The 5,615-nt window shown below is 38.8% G+C and overlaps 1 pseudogene; it reads left to right on the top strand.

Annotated features, from left to right (window-relative positions):
• Positions 1–809: 809 nt before the first annotated feature.
• Positions 810–4,980, top strand: LOC109858094 (annotated as a pseudogene).
• Positions 4,981–5,615: the final 635 nt, after the last annotated feature.

Raw genomic sequence — 5,615 nt, 5'->3', positions numbered from 1 at the left:
CATGAAACATATATATATAAATTTTTAATTGGTATAACAGCACGTTTAAGTTCGAAAAAGAATGCACATATTTAAAAGTACAATTGAAGTAAGTTTATAACAGAATGATAAAAACAAAACTGTATAAAAGACCTGTTTTATGGTGACAATATGTATGGACGCTTCCTCTTATTGAAAACGAAAGAATTGTCACCACATGTGATTACTTATGTAACATATAAAAAAAATCAAAATTTTATTTAAATAATCTTTCAGTCATGAAATAATTTTCTCTCATCTAGTTTCCTTCGTTCAACCTTGTATTTTATAAGCTATCAGTCTCAATTTTCCTTTCTTATATAAAGTAAGCGGTAGCTAAATGGATTTATCGTCATCTCAGTGTTATATTGCGACAGTATAACCGGCGTTCGTCGAAGAATAAAGTGAGAAACGTCAGAAATTTCATTAGAAAGGAATCAGTTCAATCAGAAAAAGGAAATAGTTTCGAAATTTACTGTGATTGTTTTTTAACAGACAAGAAGAAAGAGAGAGAACGATCTACCGTCTTTCGCAAAACTTATTGCAAAATTATTATACAAAGTAGAAAATAGTCTAATAGTCTAATCAGATATCGATAAAAATGACAGAATCATAAAAAAGAAAAATAAATTCTATTAGTTTTTCTTCATACTTTTCCTCATAGTTTTTTTCTTCGTACTTTTTTCTTCAGGCGGATATCTTATCAGTGACCCTAAAACGCTCTAAAACACTCTAAAATATTTTCATGATTAACGGTCTACGAAACGAAAATTAATGACTTGTAGTTCATCATGCGCGTGCTCGCGACACACACGATTAAGATTACGGCGACATTGTTGGCTGCGATCGCCTGTTTGCTCGGCGCGATCGATGCAGCCTGGCGTTATTTCCCTTCCAAGCGAAGAGCCACTACATCGTACACGAGCCGTTGTTGAAGAGTCTCTTTGCACGGGGTCACGAGATCGTCGTGGTAACGCACTTCCCTTAGAGAACATGTCTGGCCAACCTCACCGACGTGTGGGGAACGTCTCATCCGTTCTGCCGAGTCTGATAGGCGGTCTATCGTTCGTCGACTTTCAGGATATCTCGATTTGGCGGAATATTAGGTACGTGACCCGACCTCTCGGGTGTCGAAATTTGCGAGCGCCCGTGCTGAACCATCCGAATGTGAAGAGGATCATCGTCGCGCGTGAGCGCTTCGACTTACTCGTCGTTGAGATTTTTGGCACCGACTGCTTCTCTGGTTTCGTCCATGCTTTAAACACACACCCCGAGTGGTCGGCGCCAGCGTCGAGCTCCCGCGGTCGAATGAGATTCTTAGGAATTCCGAGAATCCGAGTTACACATCCCCAACTGGATCTTTCGTTACATTACGAACGGGACGAATGAAGTTTTTTTCAGAGATCGATTTGATACGGCGCTTCTCTCTGTGATTGTCATCAGCTCGGTTATAGATACGCAAACGAACGTGCAGAATTTATCCTCCAAGTTATTTTAAAAAAATTTCATTAATTGCTAACCAAACAGCATCAATTTTCGTGCTAATCAAACGTATCCTATCGTGCTGAGTAATTATCAATTAGAGTTAATTGCAAGAACCTTGATCCGCAGAGTAATTTCCGAGTTATGAGATCGCGACTAAGGTAGTTTGGGCACGATTTGCACGATTGGATGCTCTTCGGTCCGGAATATCGTTGATCCTGACGAACGGCCGTGAGCGGGGCACGTCCTCTGACACCAGGATTTAAGGAAATCGGCGGTATTCATATTCCGATATCGGAGCCGGGGCCGGTGTCGGTGGATCTCCGGGATTATCTGGACTCTCACGGTGGGAAACGGCGTTATTTACTTTAGTCTGGAATCGCAAATAGACCCGTTCGCTACACCGAGCCAGGTGTTTGCCGCCCTTTACCGAGCATTCGAGCAAGTACCGCAGCAAATACTGTGGAAGTGCGCCAAAGGGAGAATGCCCCCGCCACCGTTAAGTGCATCGAATGGGCGCCACAGCTCTCTGTATTGTGTACGTATAAGCTTCTTTTTTTTTTTTTTTTGTTCCTACGCGGATTAAACGCCGAAAGAAGCTTATCCCACAAAGGTCACGGAGAGAGAACACTTGGACCGCGCGGTACAACGGGAGAACAAGAGAAGTTCTTGATAATAGAGTGGATGTCGATTGGACGCGGACGGCGACCACAAAAGGGATTTCAAGTGCGTACTTTGATTTTTGTTTTCTTTTATCGGATGCTATCACTAAGAAACTGTATAAAACATGAACTGTATAAAACGTGACAAATATCAGATTTTTATTCATTGAAGTGGTACTAGTTTAACGCGGACTTACAGTGGAATTTGATCTAAGAATATCCAAGAATATTTTTAAGACGTCGCAAAATTTATAAACTTGTCTATATAAAAAAATCCATGTGTTCCGCGAAGTGTGCGTTTTGGAGCCGAATGTATCACATCTATTGTTGCCTCTTTTCCGCTTTGCCGATTGGTTAGTTGGTTGATTGAGTCGAATCGAATCGGTAAGATCGAGAGAATAAATAATGAAAAGCGATTTTGAGACAGTTCGTCGTATATGTAGAGAAAATTAAAAACGCGTAACTAAAGTAAAGTCACATGACAGGAAAGAGTAGAAAAACAACACGTGAAAATAACGTGACTGTAATTTATATTATATATAACATTAAATAATACATATTATACATATAATTTATTATATGTATATATATAATATGTATTATTTAATTATAATTATTTATATATTTGTAATATTATACTTTATTTTGTATTATATGTATTATATACATACTACAATAATGTCACTGACCTCGGCCGCGCGGCCTTGGTGGGGGCGGGATCACTGACCGCGGGCACGCGACCGCGGCGGGGTCAATGACCTCGGTCGCGCGACTGCGGTGGAGTCACTGACCTCGGCCGCGCGACTGCGGCGGTGTTACTGACTTCGGTCACGTTATTACGGTATATATATATATATATATATACATATATGCGTATGTGTGTTTATTATATATAGATATAGAATATTACATATAATATATATAATATTCTCTTTTTTATCCTTTTCCCTTCTTTGTCACGTGTTGTTTTTCCACTTCTCTCTCTCACTATTTTTTGAGTTTGATTTTCATGCGTTATTTCTGACACTTCTCATATGTGTATTATATGGTTTATAAGACGTATATACTATCTGTCATCGTGGTGACAGGTTGTGTTCACTGACAACACGTTAAATAAAAATAACAATAGCGTGCGCATAGCGCACGCTTGTGTTGTGCTAGTATAAAAAAAACACTTCTATTACAAGATATATACATTGCGCTATGAATTTACTCCGAGTGTTGACAAATTTAGAAAACAATTGGCGACTGTTAGAATAAAACCAATCATCATATATCGCTGCAATATCATATTTTGACAGTGAAATATTAAATTCAATTTAAATCGCTATTAAATAGAAATCGCAATTTTCGAAAGCAGCTATTTCACACATACACACACACATACACGTCGCGCTCAGAATTTTCAGTGAACTCGATAGAGAGTTCCCTCGCAAACCACGGCACTGTCGGCGGTGGTATTTGGAAGCGGCGAATCCACCCACCCATGTACACGCGGAGGGAATAATGCGTATTGCCCGGGTACAGTCGAGCGAATCATTTATTTATTGCGATATCATTATCCAGCGATCGCATAAAACCCATCTGAAGTTTGCATTATCGTTAAATAATCCGCAGGTCAATTTGCACGAATATTGAACAGCTTTTAATGTCCATTACACATTTACCGCTTGTTGTTATTAAGGTCTGCGACACGTTTATCAAGATATGCGAGATAAAATCTTCATAAAGACACACAGCAGAGACCGAGTGGAAAATATAAACAAACAGAAAAGAGAAGAATAACCGGCGCCGGTATTTTCGGAAACATTCTGTTGCGCGCATAAATTTACTTAAACATTTACTCGCGAAACACAAAAAAAAAGCTATGCTTGAATGATTGACGCGTAATTTTGCATAGCGATTGGCAAACCTTTGTTTCTCCTCCGGTCTTTTATGCGGCGGCGTTTTATGATTTAGTGCCGTATAAGCAATTGCTCTCCGGCAATGCAACGGATAAAAATAATTGCGTCTATATCCGCAACACGCACACATTCTCCACGCAATTCACACGATCTATATTCACGCGCATAGCTCGCACGTGACTCGCTGTTTTTTTTTTTTTTTTTTTTTCAGTTTTATGACGGCACCGTCCCCGCGTATACCTGAAGAGAACGAATTATTTTCAGGTATTCATCTCCCGTTTTTTCTAGAAACCGCCGTGTGACCAACGCTTTTCATGAAATTCCATTTTCGTTGTATTATGCAATAAACCTCGTTATTCTTATTACTTTTACCCACTATTACGGTTCCATTTTTGCGTATAAATTTTTAAATCCACTCGAGTCATGCGTTGGTGCACTTGCAAGTTACATTAAGATAAAAGACCGAAGAAAGTTATTACAAATTTTGTAATCAATTACAAAATTTTTTTCAGCGAAAAAAAAATGAAGCTTAATATATACGTATATAAAGATGACACGCAAGTTATATATTTATCTCGAAAAGTTGTTAAATTCTATCTCTCGAATCGCGACTCCCCTTGTAATACGATGAAAATGTATACTGCGAACGGAGATAACCAGAGAGCGCCATTTTATCATAAAATGTCTGGACCACCCGAATACGCGACTCTTCATCACTCACGGAGAGCTGCTGGGGACGCAGAAAGCAGTTTGCTGTGGGGTGCCTTTCTTGGGAATACCCCTCTTCGGCGATCGGTACTTGAACATGGCCTACTTCGGTTGAGAAAGGTCTGGCGCTGCAGTTAGATTTCCGATTACTCTCACACGAACAATTATTGAGCAGTTTGAACGAACTGCTATCGAACAAGAAGTGAAGTTCTTGGAAGATTAAAATCTCCGCATGTTTAAGATAGTAAGAACCGAAATGTGTGTAAAATTAATCATTGTGTGAAAACTGCACAAAAATACAAATATATATTTCGCAACGTTTAAAAAACCCACCACCGCGAAAACGCGTGCGAATAAAAAAAATATTGCCAACGACATTTTCTCTTGTTCCACAAGTTTTTGCGACAACTGATTCGATTAATGTTGAAAAAAAACGTCCATAAGAAAAGAATCACGATAATCGATATCGCGGACACCTATCAGAAGCATCTGTTTCAGTAAGTAGTATAGGCAGAAGCTATCAAGCGCGTTCTCGCTGCAACAAGTTATTAGACGCCCGCTGGTAATTGTCAGACGAACGACCGTAATCTTAGGTTAATTAAAGTTTTCCCTTGTTACTCTTGAAACACGCCAAAATATATATACCTCTGATATAGTTTGATAAATATCGTCGAGACGCGCGCGGTCAATTTTTTTAATGCGATTTTATAATTGAATAAAACGCAATCCAAAAATAAAATTATTACGAGAAAAAGCACTTGAATTTATTTATTTAATATTTGTAAGATGTTATTTTGCAGTTAAATAACATCCTTTCAGTTTATTTACGGTTATCGCGAAC

This window comes from Pseudomyrmex gracilis, unplaced genomic scaffold, assembly GCF_002006095.1.
Source record: "Pseudomyrmex gracilis isolate BER0280 unplaced genomic scaffold, ASM200609v1 scaffold_187, whole genome shotgun sequence".
Taxonomy (NCBI): domain Eukaryota; kingdom Metazoa; phylum Arthropoda; class Insecta; order Hymenoptera; family Formicidae; genus Pseudomyrmex; species Pseudomyrmex gracilis.
Note: the sequence above shows the minus strand (reverse complement) of the source record. Positions and strands in the feature narration are given on the sequence as shown.